The sequence below is a fragment of the Haliaeetus albicilla genome, chromosome 27, assembly GCF_947461875.1.
Source record: "Haliaeetus albicilla chromosome 27, bHalAlb1.1, whole genome shotgun sequence".
Taxonomy (NCBI): domain Eukaryota; kingdom Metazoa; phylum Chordata; class Aves; order Accipitriformes; family Accipitridae; genus Haliaeetus; species Haliaeetus albicilla.
This window is the reverse complement of record NC_091509.1, coordinates 20,461,637-20,480,618: the sequence shown is the minus strand read 5'-3', so window position 1 is coordinate 20,480,618 and position 18,982 is coordinate 20,461,637. Positions and strand designations below refer to the sequence as shown.

Sequence of the window (18,982 nt, the reverse complement as noted above, 5' to 3'; positions counted from 1 at the left end):
GAAACATCTGTTCTCCCTTGATACTTCATGGAGAGCACAATGTCCTGCCTGGTCTTCCTTATAAGTTAATTATGAAAAGGCTGCTCAGGGAGAACTGCTGCAGAGACTGCTTCAGAGTATGTCCTAGCAGGACAGAGACCCCAATTCCACTTCAAGTCAGCCTTGTAAGTGGCTGAAGTACACCTTTAGTCCCAATGTTTACTTGCCTTGGGATATCTGATACATTCCTCCTTGTGTCTCTGCTCCCTAAATTAACCATGAGGCAGTCTCTCTGTTGTTTCTGTTTTCTTATTTTTATCACTCCTCTCTTGCTTCAGACTTTTCTTTCTTTCTCTTCAGCTGTAGTCTTCAGTTAGCAAAATTCCTTTGCTGGTGTGGTTTGCAGTGTTGGGCAGCTGGGTTCATCACAGAAGTGTCATTCATGAGCTAGCATACTGTGCTGGCTCGTCACGGGTTTGACTTTGGGCAACAGGTAATCTGGCCTGGCCTGAAACATCTGCCTACTGCTGCTTCTTGCAATACTGACGTCTCACGGCTGTGTATGGCTTTTTGTTCCTTTTTTTTTTTTTTAAGACATCCCCAGTCCTGTGTGTCGTCCCGGCCCCCCCCCCCAGCAATTGTCATGGAATTCTTTAGGGTTGTTGTCTTATTTTGGCTAAAACCACCTTAAAATAAGTATTTCACTTAACCTTGTGATGTTAAACCGTCAGATATCATGATGTCCAACTGCACTGGACTGTGCTCTTGGGTTCATGTCGATCTGTGCAGATTCCCACTGAGACTGACATCAGGGTTGTGTGCAGGTTTGAATTTGCCAAGGTATCTCAATTGTGGAAAAAAAAATAAATCTAATCTTTGCTAATCTAACTAATGGTACTTCTAAAATGGTTTGTAAAAAAAAAAAAAAGTAATTCCCTTGTTAATCTGGCCCTTTTTTGGCAGGCATTTAGAGACACTGCACAGTGAGACTACTCGTGATTAAAGTTAAACGTGTACTTAAAACTTGGCAGGATTGGGTCCTCTGTTCTTGTTGCCTATTGCTGAGTGGATAATTACAGTCAAATCACTTTTGTTTTCTTGGGGTATTTTTGTTTAATATACATTTAGAAACTAACCTGATTTCAAGACAAGCACTTCCCTATTTCGTTATCATGGTGTATCTGGGGGTCCCCTTTCTGGATCTATACTACCTGTTCGGACACAAAGCAAAAAACTGAACCTCCCCAGCGTGGCTGTTCTCTGCCAGATTTCCCAAGCATATGCTCTGAGATGTGATGACAGATGGATATAGGGTGATAAGGGAACTGGAGGAAGCAATTGCAATGTTAATTTTTTTTTTTTTTTTTAATTGTGCTAAGCATCCTGACTTGTCAACTTTCTTCTGTAGGCTGCAAGACTTTGGTCAGGGCAGTCAAAACCTGCTTAGCACAGCCCTTAGGGTCAGACCCCAGTTTCGGGTGTCCCTGCGCAGCGTGTATGAGCTGGTGACTCCTGTCTTGAAGTATCCAGTTGTGTATGGACAAAAAGTGTGGCTTCATTTCTCCCCTCCTACTCTCATAGAAAGGTATCATCAGCTCCTCCCACATCAAATCAGCTGCATGGGGCTGCTTATATACTTCAACGGCATTTTTATACAGGAAAAACCCCCAAATTCCCCAAACCTTGATTGACATTTTATGATGAGCCAAAGCTGCTTGACCACGAGTTTCAATAGCTTTCAGTCCCTTTCTGTCCCCCTCTCTCTTTCTGTTCCTGCAGTTTATATGGGCAGTTTACCTGGGTATTACAAATTACAGGGTTGGGGCTGTGCTGATGAGTAGTGTGGTCTGGTGCTTCATAACTATCATGTGTACAGCAGTCTCTGGAAAAATACAGATAAATAATCCACATGTCAAATTTTGCGTATGAGCAGTACTATTATCCATATGATTTTGATTTTTAGGACTTTTTCTTGACCAAATGTTTTGATTTCTATGATCTGAGGAACTAAGCAGGGAGATATTAAGATATTTCTATAATTTACTTATTTGGGGGAATTATCTCGACAGCTTGCTCAAGTAAAAATTTTAATTCTTGATGCTACAAATATTTTTGTTTGGAAAAATCTCTGTTAGGGCAAGTTTTCAGTGTTGTGGTAACATTCCAATGTTTGCTAATTGTTTAAGTGTATAAGTTATGCATATTAGACAAGTACACACTTGATTTTTTTTTGTTGTTGTTGTTGCTCAGATACTTCATGTGTTATAATCTTTAATTTATTTGGCGGAGGGAATTATTTTGATGAACTCCTAAAGATGGTAGCTAACAGTTAATGATGTATACATTTTTATGTAATTGCTGTTCTGTTACTCCATTTAGAAACTTACTTTGGTACTATCCAAATCTGAGAAGTTTTGAATTTTTTTCTTTCTTTTATTTTCTTTCTTCCACCTGCTGTGGTGCATCATAAAATTGTACAGATATGTGATGTAAGCTGGCTCTTCTTGTGGAAAGTCTTTCAGAATGTTTGCTCATGGACTGATACCCATGTATGTGGCAGATTGCCACATTAGGATGCGAGTCCCACTTCAGTAAAACTTAAGACTCATTGGTTACACAGGTTGACTGTGACCATATACTGACACTATATATAAATCTGTCTCTCTCTCGGGTTCAGCCTGAAAGTGCAGAATTTGTAAGCGTTCTCCCAGATGTTAGTTTCGATAACAGATTATCCTAAGAAATCGTTTCTTCTGTGCGCGCTGTCTTGTCAGATAGAGGAAACCTTTGCAGTAATTGGACACTTAATCACTTTACCAAAAAAAAAAAATCATACCTATATTTAAACTATAGGATTTCATACACTTGTTTAATATTTTAATATCTGCATTTGTCTTCCAGGCTTATGCTGATGTCTGTGTGGTGTTAAATGTGAGAGTATTTATACACACAGGTCCTCCAGTTCTTGCAGGTTGGGAATACGGGATTTACGTACTTCTATGCAATATTTTAGCTTTGTCTTGTATATCATCCTGCCTGTTTCTTGTGTCACAGGTGTGGATATTAAATTAGTAATTTGGGAATATTTTAATAGAAGGAAATGGTTTGTTCAAAGCAGTAGGAGGGAAGGATGAATGTTTATGCCGCTCTGTATGCTCTCATTAAAGGTTTAATTTTTTGAGGCCCAGAATTCCTTATCAGATCCATACAAAGGCTGTGATGTTAGTCTTTTGGGGAGTGGTTTAGTGCCTACCACAGATAAGGTCTCAGTGGTTGATAGAGCAAAAGAGCAAATGATTATGCTCCTTTTTCTTTCTCTTTCCTTCCCCCTCCCCGTGAGTGTGCTCTCTTCCATTTTTAATGGGTCCTTTTCCCAATATAGTCTCCTTTTAGTTCTTCATGACTTTGTTCTAGACAGCGTTTCCTTTTCGTGGTTCAGAAAGCTTTGCCTTTATTGGACTTCAAAGAGTTTATTTTTATACTCTAAACTCTTGTATTTTCCTAACTTTTGTTGTGTTTCAGTAATTCTTGATTAATGTTAATTCAACCTCATTTAGCAATACTAACTCCTCTTTCTCTTCCTGTTCCCTTTTTATTAATACAGTGGAAAGAGAAAAAAACCTGATTTGCACAATTTGGAGTGTGTATGTGATACTTCCTGACAGCTTATATATAGAGAAATAGATCTGCATGAATCTAAATCATGCACAAATAGTACATTGATGGGCATTATAAAATGGCTGTAATAAATAAAATAAATTATTGCTGACAGCATAACAAAGGCACTCTTGTACTGTAGCACAGCTGAGCCAAACAGAGGAGAACATCTGCTTCTTGTTTCCAGAAATAGCTGGTATTTTGAAGTGGGTTTTTTCATCCTTTTAATAATTTTCTGTAAACTCAGTAGGTGAAACAGGGGATTAGCCTTTGTTAAAATCCATTGTTTCTGTAGTTTGCAGTGAGCTTTTAGGAGTGTTAAAGTAACTACGGTTTTGTTTTTGGATAGCCATTTATCATAATCAGAATTGTAGAATCACTACAAAAATCTAGATGGTTGCAGTTATCTTAAAGCTGAAAAGAAATTTGTATTAAATGAAGTTACAGATGCTGGTTTGTATTTAATAAAAATTCCTTACTGTTAGTATGTGGGCCTCCAAAACAGGGAAAAAGGAGTGATGGAAACCTGACTCCTGCCATAATTTTCTACTACCTAACCTCTATCTTACATTTTCATTCCCCCCCTTTTTTTTTTGTTGTTAGTCATATATTCTTTTATAGCTGATGCTTTCTAAGACTTTGTCATGTGCGTAAGAGTTTTGAAGCTCAAACTGTAGATGATCAGCAGTTACCTGGTGTAAAATACTTGAGATTTTTCTGTAGCTCTGTGCTTCGGTATCTTTGCCAGCAGGCCTCCTCAGACTGTATATCGAAGATGAACTGAGCAGTGCTACGTAACTTTTATCCCTTACACTGCGGAGGCTTGGTTCCGTCTTTGCATGTGACTGGGCTTGGAAGTTGGAAGAGACCTTTAAAGTCGATGTATTGGTTATCACCCAGCGATAACCAAAGTGATTGTGAACATGTACTGACCTGCCTGCAAGTTACTACTAATAAATGCCTGGCTGGGTCATTGTGTACCTTATGCAGATTGCCTTTCTGTAGTCATATGACAACAATTATTATTTACAGTTACAAGAATGTAAAACCTTGTAATATAATTATGAATACTTTATAAGCAGTCTTGTGAAGGCGACAGTTACAGTTTTATTTTTGTTCTGTACAATTGAAAAATCAAATGCAGAAAAATCTGTTGTTTTATTAGCAAAAATGTTGAGTAACTGCAGCTTAAGAGAAAGACTTGAGAGTGCACACACTCCAGTCCTGGATGCTGCCTCATTGATACCATATTCTATCAGCATCTTTCTAAGACTAGAAAAGACCTAGAATTGTGAGGTTTTCTTAAATACTAGATATGCCTTTTTAAATAAAATGTGTCGTAAAGCCTTTTTTTTTTTTTTTATAGCCGTCTAGTAAAATTAAAGTTCTGAACAATGGTACCTGAGGAGTGATGCATTGGATATCGTATTAGTGGCTGCAGCTCTTCAGATTGAGTATTATTCATAAACAGAATGTAGTTTCTTTGTTAATGAAGTAAGTCCTGAAATTCTTTTACTTTTAATGAAACAGTAATAAACCTTCTCTCTTCCTCCTGCGCTTCCCTGCCACATAGCTTCCAGTTCAAGGTAAAACAAAACCACATTTTTTTCCAGGCTGCTCATTAATTTAATGTATTTTAAGTTCATGATAAATACAGTGTTGACAATCCTGGAGGATTGTCTGACAAGCCTTGGAGCTTTGGGAGAGCTGCGTCTCTTCAGCTGCCAGCTTGATGAGTTAGGAAGTTTTTAGTGCTTATATTTTCCTCAATTTTGTCTTGTAAGAGTGCTTTGGGTGGGTAGTTGTCTCTTATTATTCTGTTTCTTAATACAGTGTAGTATCGTGAATCTTCATCTCAATTAGACCTGTGGTTTTCCTGTAATAAAAAAAGCCAAGCTTGCAAACTCTTGTACTACTCACTAAAATGCTTTTTGATAATTCATCTTCATGAACTTTGTATTTGTGCCTTGTTTTCTGAGATGATCAAGAATGATGTTCTTTGATAGACATGTCTCAATCCTGTATTAAAAAAATTCAGACCAACTGATGCATGTTTGCTGGTAGTTGGTCAGTCTTACTGAGCATCCCCGGGAAACCAGTGTAGGTAAAATGTGGTGTCCCCCTCCCTGAGACTGGGCAGGGTCGAATATCTCTTCTGGGTAATTAAAATTAGCCTCCTTTTGCATTATTAATCTGTGGCTGATTGTAGGACTGACTCTGGATTCATAAAGTCTTACTTAAAAGCAGTGGAATTTGGCTATTTTACTACAGTTGTTCTCATTGCCATGTGGACACGGCTCCACGCTTGTGACGTACGGTCGATTTGCCTGTTTCTTGGCCAGAAGTACTCAACAACCTGGCATATGTTTCAGTACCCAAATAATTCAGATTATCACTAGTTGGAACCTTAAGTACAACACACTTTCTGAAGCTGAAATCAACCTTAAATTAGTTGCGCTTAAAATCCATCTGTTGTTTCAAATGAACCAAAATACAATATTGGAGCATTTACCAGTTTTTAACCAAATGTTAAAATATGTAAATATTCTGCTGTAAGAGCTTCAATGTCTGTCTTAGGAGGGTTTTTTTGTTTGTTTTTGGCCAGTTTTTTTGAGCTTGTTTTTGTTGTGCTTTCAGCAGCAAGATTGAATGTGTTGCTCAAATTAGTCTTTTGATTATTTATGTCTCGGGGACACAAATAACGTTATGTTGAGCCTTGGACAAGGTACCGCGTTCACAGAGGAGGGCTTCTGGTTTGGCTGTTCTGCAGCTGTTGTCTGTCTGGAATACCTGCAAGGAAACTTTGCTAGTGGTTTACAGAAATAAATATTTTTTCCAGCTTTCTTAACAGTTAAGGCCTGTTGACTTCAGTCAAATATAGATTCATGGTTCCAACCAAGTAAATCAGGTTTCAGGGCACTGTTCTAGCTTCGAGTACATATACTGGCTTTACTGAAGTGTCATTGAAAAATAGGTTTTTCTTAAATTTAGCTGTCTAACAAAGTTTCCTTGTTGAAAAAATTTAATATTAAACAAGTAGAGAAAATAGCATGAATGTTGCTGGGCGGGTGAGTTTTGTTTTTTAGAGTCTGTGTCTGTATTAACCCATGTTGTGGGGGGACAGAAGACTGTCCTGGAAAGGAAGATTTGGACAGGAGTGAAAGGAGTAAAAATAACTCGGATGGAAACAGGGAGGCATTGTGATGCCTAAGGTGCCCTGAAGTACATGTATAAATTCTCCTGATTAATTATTTTTGCAAGAGCGTTACTAACCAAAGCTGGGGAGAAAAAAAAAAAAAAGTCAAAACCAAACCCACAAAAAAACCCTCCCCAACACTATTTTCTTTTTTGTCTTTCAGGTTGGGTGAAATGCCAAAGAAAGTAAACTTGTAATGAAAACTCAGAAGAGTAGATTAGGCTGAGTGTTTGTTGTTCATCACCTAGCATAGTGCTAATAACCTAGGAACATGCTTACAGTTCTTCCACCTAATAGCTGTGACTTTATGGTTTCTGATCTCCCTGGCAGCTGAGGTCAAATCATGGCTTTTTCATTGGTTAAATAAATGTCTGGTGCTTGCGTCATTATGGTGTAAAGTAATCAGCATTACTCCTGGAAGTGTCCCAGTCATTGGCTTGGTGCGATTTGTTAAAACTGATTATGGTCACGCTGGTTTCTAAAGCATCTGTTTTAAATACAGGTCTCTGAAAAGTCACTGGGACTGCGTTGCTGCTGCTTTCCCTGGCATGGACAGAACCTGGGATTTTTGTTTGCAGTGACACTTGGACCTGCTTCTCTAAACCAAACATCTCTGTACCTGCTGGTATGAATCTCGGCAGACTTTAACCTCTACCTGTGCTGGTACTCCACAGCGCAGTATCTTTATACCTCTTTGGCCTTGTTAGAGCAGAAGTGTACAGATGTTGCTCCTGTGACAAGTGATGCTTTTTGGTTTTGTGTACAGAATTGGAAGGGTTATTATAAATTAGCTGCCCTGGCCCTTTCCTCCAGCCTGTTTCACTCTGCTCAGTAGCCAGGCAGATGCTTCATTTTTGATTCCCAACTGCTGCTCTTGGTCATGACTAATGCAAATTCCTTCATGTAGTGTAAAGTCTGCTATACAGAACATGGATGTTTTAAAGAGAAGATCAAATTACAGTGCGCTAATAACTCTGTGGACAATGGCTCATGTGTATTGGCATTGTTTGCAGAAAGTTCAGGGTTTATGCTTAGTGAGTCACTAAGTTACACATGACAAGGTGAAAAGCTGTTCCACCATCCTTGTTTGTCTACTAGATGTAATTTCCAATTCTGATTCATTAAAATGAAGTGGTGAGTAGGAATGTGGTTCTGCTACGGGATACAAGTGAATGGGTATCTTCAAGCATTGTCTTGGCCTTTTGAAATGTGTAGTGCTCCTACGTCAAAGTGCTAGTCCAGCTTACCTGAAGAAAAGAGTGCGTAGTTAGGTCTAGCTGAGACAAAACTACAAGTCTGAGCTTCAGGGAGCTTGAGGGATGATATTTATGAAGCTGGTCTTGTGGCTTTGAGCACTTCTTGTGTGTCTAAAACTCGGTGGAATTGTTGAATCTGAACATCCTAATCAAGTGTAATGGAAGTGTGGTATCTCTTTTGTGTGTAGTTACACAAAAAAGTCAGAGGCTGTTGCCTAATCTTACTTGCTCCTGCTTGTTGGGATTCATTTGAAGGAAGCAGGGCCGCAACAAAAGCTGTAACAAAACATTTTGGCTTTGTAATTTGCGCGTCAGCGTCGCTTACTTTCTATGACTGTTCTGTGCCTGCATGTGCGTATGTATGGGTGTCTACTGCACATCTTATGTACATGTTTTTTACGTATCTTTTCTGGAAGATAGATACAAAATAAGGATTTTAAAGGAAATTATATTCTAAGACACTCTTGTACGTGTGAATCTTGTATGGGAGGAAGAAAGATGATTGTGGTCTCCGTGTGTTGCTAGTTCCGCTGCAGAGCTCTCTAGATCAGAGGGTGCTCACGGGAGCTCTGCTTCCAGACCTGGGGGAGGAACTTCCCCTGGTTAGTGATGGTAGGCAGCGATATCTTCACTCGCCTTCCCTCTGGAAGAGCTGTCCTCGGCCTAAAAGAAATGCTCTTGAGTACTTTGTGTCGTGCTTTAATGTGTCCAGAGTCTGGTATGTGTAGGAGCAGCTTTATTCAAAACCTCTGTTAGCAGGTGTGGTTTGATCTCTTTTTATTGCTTTTTTTTGTTTTGATTTTTAAGCTCCTCATTCTGTTATAATCCTAATACAGAGATACTCGAGCTCTGGTTTCATTAGCGTTGTGCCTGTTGATTCAGTGCTGGTTGTTGGTTAAAGGAATTTGAGAATCTGGTGTGAGTGTAGGTAAGAATATTTAATCAAACATCTCCAGAATACATCAAGTTCCTAGTCTTCCTGTGAAATTATTCTCAGAGGACAAACTCTTCTCCAAGTCTCTCACCCTTCACTCCTCTTTCCTTCACCCCAGTTCAGAAAGTGCAACTGGGAGGTTTGGTGTTGCAGCCTGATCTCTGACAAGGGCCGGTTGTATTTGGAGAAGGATTTTGTTGCTGCTGCTGGTGCCCGTGAGGCATGGCGTGCAAAAAGCTCTTACCACCTCATGCTTTCGGTCTACCTCAACAGCAGCTCCCAGGAAGAGCTCCCATGCCACGGCTTGCCTTGGTAGGGGGTTCTGGTGGTCGGTGGGGGACTTGTTCTCTTGGGCTGGTCTTTCTGGTGGCCTCTGCTTTGACTTGGGCTGTGGCAACACAGGTGTGTATCTGCCTTCAGATGCCTTGGTGTGCAGCCCCTTTCTCTGTAGCAGCAAGCTTTCCGGGGACTATCAGGGTGTCCTGAAAGGGATGTGCATCCTTCCTGTTCTTTTTATTTATTTTTTGTTGCAAGAAGCTGCCTTTAGAAGATGCAGTCAGTGGTTCTAGGGTTTTCTGGCCTGACAATGGAGTTGTCAACAAGGCTTTTGTATTTGGGAAGTTATTGTAAAACAGAAACTCGCTGTTTTCACTGCATGGTTGTCGGAGCACACTAGAAGCTTGCACAGATAGTATTTATGGATCTTTTTCAAGCTGTTGGCCAGAGTAACTGTAACTAAAGAACAGAGATCACAGCAGCTTGCTTCGTGATAATCTTCACAGTAAATGTGGGATTTAGGGCTCAACGGATGTGATTTTTGCAGACTAGGTCATATGTTATTATTGATCAAATATTATGAGGCCTAGTTCTCTAAACAATGATGATACGGTGGTGGTAAGTTTAGCCTGGAGGAGGTTGAAAAATGACTCCCATTTTCTGAACATTGCTGTCACGGAAGACTCTTAATGCTACAGAACAGCTGTGGGGGTCTTGCATGCCGACAAGCATGCCACAGTAGTTGTCAGCAAGCAGATAGCGACTGCAGTGTCTCCTTGTTTGTACTCCAGTCTGCTAAGGTCAAGCTGGTGATCAGGCAATGTAGTACCTGTAACTTTCCAGTATCAAGCTTGGTTTGGTTCTTTTCAGAAGGTAGTAAGACTTCTGCGTCATATGAACCTTAAGCCTTGTTAAAGGAGCAAATGAAGTTAGTGTCAATCAGGGTGGCTGTTTCCCAGTAATCTTCCAGGGAGCATGTGAAGTGTTGTTGCTCTAAGATTACTTTTCCTATCCTTGCTTCCAATTACGGTTCCTGAAAAACTGGTTTTTCATTTTAATGGCAGCTGTGACAGCTCTGAGAGTGAAACCAGAAATTATGATGGAGTCCTGGAATTCTTTATTGGAACTTATTTCCTTTAGTATATACCTTTCCCCATGCAGTGGGATCATGCCTTAGTTTCATATGCGGAGTGGTAATTTAACTAAAAGTTTTCACTGAATTAAAATTTAAATATGTAATGTAACATTTTTCTAAAAACCAATTTTCTATTGTATTATCTGAATTTAAACAGTGAAGTTCGGGGATGGCTTAGGCAGTAAGGGTGTGTTACACAAAACTGTTCATCTGAGCTAAAAGGCAAGCCCAGTGCCTTGTTACTGACCTTGCAATAGGAACTCCTTGGAGATAGTAGAATAGTGAAGAAGGGCGAGAAAAGGGTGTGGAAGGAGGTGGGAGAGAACTGCAAGTACACTTGGCATTCAGAAAAGTTGCCAAATGGAAGAAAAATACATTTCTACTTTTGTTCTCCAAAACCACAAAGGATGGAGGGCAAGCAGTCAAGATGTGTAGGTGTTAAATTCCTCATAGAAACATTATTAAAGCTCCAAAATACTATACTGAATAAAGAAGTAATTGTAAAAAAAAAAATAAATAACTTTTTAAAGAAAATCTCTTTAGGTAGTATGCCAAAACTTATGTTGTATAAGCTTTACAGAGGAGTTTTTCTGTGATGTTTATTTTGACAAAACTGATTCTTGTGTCATTTTGTGTAAAGAGAACTGGGTATCTGTTTACAGCACAAATAGTAAGAAAATAATACTCAATCTTAATGAACTTGTACGTATATATGCTGTGGGAGGACACTGGGGTGAAAGTGCCCAGGTATTGCCCACTTGTCAGGCACCGCTTCTGAGTAGCAGAAGGAACGAAGCCAAATATCTTTAAGCAGTTGTCTAAGCATCCCTGACACACTGCTGTTTTAAGCATCGATCAACATGCTGCTGGTGTTTGCCCCATGATGCAGCACTGCCCAATAACCCTTGTATGCAACTGTGCTTATACTGTCATGACAAGAGTGTAAAGAGCTGGCAGTCTTCAGGTGGAAACAAGTCTGTTGGCATTAAAAGGTGGCTTGTGGTGGTCTTGGCAATGGCAAAAAATCTGTGTACTTCCGAGGGCCATGCATTCTGGATAAACTTCCAGTTTGCAGGCTTTCTCCCCACTCCCCCAAGGATGTGCAAAGATTAGTTTTCATTGAGAAGTGTATTGGACAGCACACCTATAAAGGATGTCCGGAGCTCTGATGTCCTTTCTTTTAAGAGGCCTGCTATTACCATAAAATAGTTTTGCTCATGCTAGTATTGCCAGACAAGCTATTTCTAAAACTAGGAGGTCTTCTTGTTCAATGACCTCAGGCTTAAAATATAGAGGGTTTTCCTTTGTTTAATGAAACTCTGATATACCCTTCTTCCTCTTTTGATGATTTCAGTACAGTATTTTGGAAATACCCTTAGTTCAGGGAAGCACGCACAAATTACTTAGCATTCTGCATCTGGTTTCTCTAGGTTCCTTAGCTCCGCTAATTATTGGTTATCTTTTAACATGTTAAGAGAGTCTAGCAAATTCTTGCGAATAGAACAAAAATAACTGCCTTAAGGGATTCTCTCTTTGTTATCTTTTTGTGCCTGATTAAAGCATTGACATTTAAGCAGCCTGTCCTCCAAAGACTGATTAATAATGAGCCTCAAATGTTGGTCCTTTTGGTCTGGAGGGAAAGAATTCTTGTGGTGTTGCATTGTGTTGCAGGCACATACAGTTTGGCCTTTTGGCCAAATATGAATTCCTACAAAGAGATAGTTCCAGAGCTGTTGTAATGTTTTTCACCTTGGCAATTTGCTTTTGAAAGAGCTGGAGAGCGAGGTCTGCGTTTGTAAACTGTATTGTCTATTTAGTGTTAAAAGGTGATGGGATCACTTCTGCTGTTTCACATTGATTCTGGGAGGTTTTCTATGCTCTCGTCACAAAGGGTTGTGTTTGCCAGTGGCCACTCAGTATTGTGAGTTATCTAGGGAAGATATTCTACTTAAATCTGATTTACTTTACCCTACGTTCTCAGCGTTCTGTGTAACATTGTCCAGCCTACCATAGGCTGCATTGGTTTGGCTAAGTAGAAGTGGTCTTTCCCAACTGTTGCAGAAGGAGTTTCTGTTCCTGTTTCCCATTTGAAGTAGGAAGGAAACTGGCAGTCCTAGGTTAGACTACTGACCTCCTGTCAAATATATCTGTTGCTTCCATTTGTGTTGGATGGTAAGGCTTCCTTCAGCAAACTCTTCCATAGATGCTGTTATATGTGGCTTACAGGATGCTTGGCGGAGTCCTCAAAATGTGCTGGTTCTTCCTAACTGATGGGCAGTCTTAATACAGAAATTAAGGGGCATAATCCAGCCCGTGTGATCCTTAGGAAAGATCTCTTAGCTTGCATGTCTGTGCTAGCCTACCATGTCAGCCTGATTTCTGTGCCATTGGGTTGCACTTCTGGGTGGAGTTGACAGCTCAAGAGAGGAACTTTGTTTTGTTTTGCTTTTCTCCCTTGTGCACATTAGCTAAAAAAAGGGGATTATGCAGTATAGCAGACCTGTAGTTAAGAGATGCTGCATAACCAGTCAGAGTTGATCACAACCATATTTTTAAGAAAAACAGAGAATTTCCCTTGCACTTGGTTTAGGTTTCTCAAAACCAGCAAATCTGGCTACATAGAATTTGGAGATCATGGAGTTCAGTGTTTAGTATCACTAACAGTAATGTTGCTTTGATTTTTCACAAGCTCTAGTCAAACCCTTTTTTTAATGTATTTTTATTTGAAATAATTACGTAGATCTCACAGTTGTGAATGCTTCTGTAATAAAGTGAGCAGCTTTAGGTAACAGGTCTTCCGCTCCTGACACTTGTACAGAGCGTACCTAGTAAGTACTGCAGTGGACTAACTGCTTGAATGAGAGGCTAATACACTCTAAACGCACTGCTTTTCAAGAAAATGCAGCAAAGGTGTCTTAATTTTCAGTATTGTTGTGTAAAATGCCTTTAACTGCAATACCGGATGCTTTGGTTTCTCCTGGGGGCGTGCACTGGGGTCTAGAATGTATGTTCTCTGTGTCTGTAGTCACAAGCATGACTGTCCAGAGATGGTGGTGTTGTAATCTTTTATTGCGGCATTCTGCTGCTGGGTCCAGGCTTTGCCTTTCATCACCTTTTACGAATCTTCTCCTTTAATGTGAGCTGATGAGTCAGAAGTCTGAGTCTTAAATTAGTGCATTGCGTTGCTGCTTATAAACCGAACTTTGATACTCAGATTAAGTTTAGTATTAGGGTTTTGTGGTTTTTTTTTCATCTTCAGTGAATAATGGTAGTCTTGCTCTCTGAAAGCAGAAGTCTTTTTAGATGAAACACTGATTTGTTTAAAAGCAGGTTTATTATACCTCCATAGAGGCTGTGGTTGAATAACACTGGAAGAGTGAGGTGTTGGAGGAATATCTGGTGTGTTGCATTACAAATTAGTGTTGATGGTTTCATAGGAATGAGCTGAAATTGACTTGTTTTGGGTTTGTATTCAAAGGTAATTACAGCCTCTATAAAGTTTTTAGTCTTTCTAAGGATGGAGTGGCAGGTTGAAGTAGAAGAGGTTTCTGTATCATCTCATACACTGCAACTGAACCGAAGTAGCCCATCTCACGTGTAATCAACTAGTACCTGTTTGATTCAGTACAGAGGTGGAGAAGGCCATTGCTCTGCATCTTGTCTGTAATTCTGTGGATGCTAGTCATGATGTTTGTTGCACTTTGGGAAGCTGGGTGCCTGCAGGATTTGGAGCTAGAAGTTCCTGAGTAATAATTTTATCTTGCGGTTGATTCAGTCCCTGGCAGTACACTTGTTTGTTGTTTCTCTTAATGTTGAAGCTGTTAAATTTCTTAATTAGAATTATTCCCTTTGTAACATTATGCATTGATGATCAGTTGTATTTACTAGGGAACTACACAGGTACCTGTACCTCTGATATTTATGTTGATTTCAAACTTGAAACCTGTTGACCTAGATATATGAATACGTATACATATTCATACAACTCCTCAGTTTGGATCCGTAAGCTTCATTGTGGTTTATGGCACAGGTATTGTTGAGAAGTACAAAAGTAGACCTTAAAGCAGTGGCAGAGTGTCAGTTTTTAGAGTTCTGCTGTGGTGGTTTGCATTCAAATGTAGCAGTAGGGTAAATCTGGCTTATTTTTTTGCTACAAGCAAAGATGCTAAGACCTACTGATTACACTTTTCTGTTTGGTGAGGGATATATGTATGTTTGCCAATATATGGATACACATGTACACAGGCATGTTAGCATTTCTCTGCATGTGAGAGGCTATTGTAGCAGTTGTGGCAGTAGTAGAATTTAATTGTGGGAATCTGCATTAAGATAATTTACAACTTCTCTAAGGGATATAGCCTACTGTAAATTACAGTAACTTTCCTGGATTGCTGTATTTGGTAGTGCTTAGGTACCATAATACCAGGATGCAGGAGGAATTACTGGTAAACATATTACTGTTGTCCTCTACAGGAATTCCTTTGTAGTTTGTAGTGGCATTATTATGAGAAAAAAATAGCTGGAGCTTGATTTTTCTTTTTCCTCCAGTGGTTTTATTGAAAAAGGTTGTAGGAGAGCTTTACTTTTGTGTGGTATTTTATTCTCCAATTATAATCCTATTCTCATGTTTTTTTTCTAATGTGCTGGTGCATCGTCATCAACATTGAACAGAAAACACAGAATATTCTAGCTGGAAGCAGTGTGGTGACTGTAATATTTTACTGACGTCCTAAATCATTTTGAGACACTTTGTAGAGCTGTATTTCTGTCCATTACCTAGATACTGAGTGGGTGACTTAAGCTACAATATTGATAGATCTTGGTTTGTCTTCACTATTATTTATTAAGCAGGACTTAATTTCCTGACAGACATGATCTTTGCTTTCTTGAATTCACAAAGAAATATGAAATTATATACTGCAAAATCATAAATGTGCCATTATAAAAATAACAATATCCTTATCCATTTGTATAAAAATCTGACGATTAATATGGTGGGAACAAACTGCAGTAAAATGTTGTTATCCTTTTAGTCTTTCTCTGCCTGAGATACCTGTTGAACAGGAGCAGTAGTTATGGGACCTTGATAGTAACATTTGCTTGCTGCAAAGGTATGTTGGGCAAAGCATGATGAAAGTGAGGAAATACTTGCAACGGAGTGTGTGTGTGTGTTAAACGTGAAACAACGGTTGCATAGTGCTTTATTTGGGGGCGGGAAGCGGGCAGTAATAGTTTTCAGAACAGCACATGTTCCTCCCTTTGTATGTGTGTATTATTGTTAGCTAGCTGTCTGCCTGTTTATCTATCTACCTATCTCATCGTTGTATGTGGCTCATTCTTCCTTGCCATGTCTGTGAGACCCGTTTGTGTTTGGGTAGACAGCATTACCTCTGCCTCTGTGCCTTCCTGCAGCACCTATCCTGGAGCTGATCTTTTAGAACAGGAGCTCCTTTAGAGTTAACAGGATTATGTTTCAGTAAAAAAAGTACTTTGAATCTCCATTAGTAGCCCATGGAGCTCTAGTCCAAGAGGGAGGAAAGAGAACAAAAACTACAGCATTCTCCAGTACGAGCAGTCATATATAGGTAATGAACTCAGACGTTCAACATGACAAAGTTGCATACAGACATACTCCCAAGTTGTCATTACCGATAGGCATAGAATTGACCTTTGGATTTCATCCTCCACCTCCTCTCTTCTCATTCCCAGGTTTCTGTACCAAATTTCTTATTAAATAAGAATCTACCTTTTATCTTAGCATTTCAGTGTTCTGACCTTTCCTACCACGATTCCTTTTTTTTCTTAAAAGGAAATTTCAGATGTTGGTACTTTCTTGCCTGCTTCTCTTAAAAAAGCAGGGAGTTTCTTTGTGAATCAGGCAAGCTGGTATGTTTGGAGTTATGACAAAAAAGGGTTAACCAAAATATTGCTATGTGATAGATGCTTGTCTTCTGGAAGTGAGATTGTTAATTTTCACAAGTACTCAGGTGCTTGACTAGCAAAGTGTTGATTGAACTGGAAGCCTGAAATTGCCCATTTTGCTTGTTGATTTTGGGCGACTTTTCAAGAGCCTGGGTAAGGAGGCTGCTTTTATGGTATTTGATCTCTTACTGAAAAACGTTTGGTATAAAATCCTGCTCTTTGGTAGATGTAAGTGTTGAGATTAATTTTGGATATTCTGAGTTTCCCATCTTATTGAACTCTAGGAGATCAGTGTTTTCAAGGCAGCTTGCTTTTGGCTTTCCATTGTCAGCGTATGAGTCTGAAAGAGATTTTAAAGCTAAGTAATGAGTGTCTGGGAACTTTATGGTAATGTTTTACTTGAAGGTAACTTTTTTTCATAGCTGTACTTTTGTTCTGAACTGTGATAAGGGCTGAACTGTGCTTCAGATATTCAAAAGTCTCCGGAAGCTGCTTGCTTTGAAGCAATGACATTTGATGTTCCCGTCTCTCCAGTTCAGGGCCCTTGGTATTTCACTCTGCAAAATCAGCTTTTCCAAAGGAAGTTTCTTCTCTGGCGAAGTCAGGGTTCCAGAAATGCTGATTCGGTGTGATGAAACAGCAGTAAAAATAATATAAAATTTCCCCTCCCTCATTCCTTTAAATGTTTTTCTTTCTACCAAAGTCTTATATCAACATAGTCCAGGGTTCTTAGGTGGAAGGTTTTTATCTGTATTGGGTGTGGGGAGCTATTGGTGAGTAGAGAAACTTTTTGTTTTATTTTCATGTAGAAATACTTTGCTTATGTGTTTCAGGCTTGGTGTGGTGGGGCATTTTTTGTTGTTTTTTGGTTTTGTTTTTTTTTTTTAATTTTCAGAAGTATTCTGCTGAATGGAGGTACTTCCAGTCTATAAATAAACTGTAATAGTGGTTCTAGAGCCTCTGTTCTTAAGCAAGATCTGGCTTTTTCAAATTCTGTTGAGGATACTTCTGTTCCTAGGAGTAGAATGTGATTCTTAAGTCTGTGCTTGTAGCTCTGTGTGCATGTTATAAGGAAATATAAGGAAATAATATATAAGGAAACTGTATTAGCCCCATTGAGAGACTTGCTACTTCTGCAGGGAAAAAAAAAAGTAAAAATCCAAGCGTGCAAATGTTACTTCTGACAGTCTGCAAAAACAAGACCCAGATTTTAGTTTCCTATTTGTGGCTATACTGTTATTAACTGATGCTGTCAATTTTAATTGCTTCCTGGATTTACAAGAGAGTGAAATGAAGTCCCTTTTTATCTCTTTTCTCCTGTATAAAGACACTATAATAACTAGACTGACAATTCCTCATTTGGAAAAAAACAGTATCTGTGATCTATATGGATAAATGTGAAGTTTAGAGTTTAGGCAGGAGTCCTGTATTGTGGTCATAATATGGTCTGTAGCTGATGGACATATGCACCAGGAGGCTGTGGACATATGAAAGATGATAAATCTGAGACATCAAGTTCTTGGTCGTTTGAAGCTGTTCAGTGGATCAGGTGTAGTGATCATCTGTTACAAAATCATAATAAAGGTATTATGATTTTTAGCAAGGTCTTAGGAGAACTCAGCATTGCTCAAAATGCCTATAGTGAGTAGACTGGCAATTGAGGCCAGAAAACCTTCACCTGTTAATGTAGACGGAAAACTTCTTTATGGAATATATGCTATTTTTTCTGAATAATAGAATATGGCTCTGAAGTAGCTGGACTAGTTTATTTTATACAAATGTTATTGGGTGCAGTCTCGGGCAGTGATTTAAGATCATGCAGGAGTTTGCTGCTAGTGTGCTCTATGAGAGGTAGTTTGATTGGGCTTTTTTAATTGGTAGTGTTTCTTAGATGGTATGATGATGCTTCATTCCTTATGAGTGCTACTTAAACTCTGTGGTTCTCTGCAAGATACTTTGTTAAAGTCTTTTGAGAACATTTTCATTCACCTGACTGATCCATCCTTTCTCCTTCCTAATAGTGCCTCAATGCTTGTATTTAAATCTTTTTTTTTTAATGGCCTCCAGCTAAATAGGAGGATACTTCAAAGAGAATTGTTAGTCTAAGTGAAGAGTCCTGAGCTGATGTTCTTTTGCACCACTTGCACTTTCATTGAAGTCAAATGTTTATGCCACTGAACAGGGAGAGTAAATAATTAGGATGGAGGAGTTGCTTTCTGGTTCATCTCATCATCTTCCTTTTAGCCAAGGGGCCATATGCTCTGCTATGCACTTCTAAATGTAGTTGACCACTCCTCCCGCAAGTTTCAGGGGTATCTGATGGTGTGTATCATCTGGCTTTGGGTATGTAGGTTGGGTTTCTTGAACCAGCATCACTAAGGTTGGTGAATTTGCTGTATAGATATCTGAATATGGAAAACGTGGATCAGAGAACTTAAGCATGTTTCTGTATTTTTATTTCTGGTATTACATTATCAGGAAAGAATTTGGGAGTACTATTTTTACAATTGGCCTTAAACAGAGAATAAAGGAAACGGCGCGGATTCCAGCCTTCAATGAAGTAACAGGAAGGGAAGCAATGAAAACCATAAACCATGCTGAGTAACATTTCCTCTCTTCTGCTACAC

The 18,982-nt window shown here is 39.2% G+C and overlaps 1 protein-coding gene across 8 annotated transcripts in view; it reads left to right on the top strand.

Moving 5' to 3' along the window:
* The window catches only part of RAPGEF6 (Rap guanine nucleotide exchange factor 6), a 133,401-nt gene that overhangs the window by 1,751 nt on the left and 112,668 nt on the right, over positions 1-18,982 (top strand). The gene's annotated exons all lie outside the window — the stretch shown is intronic.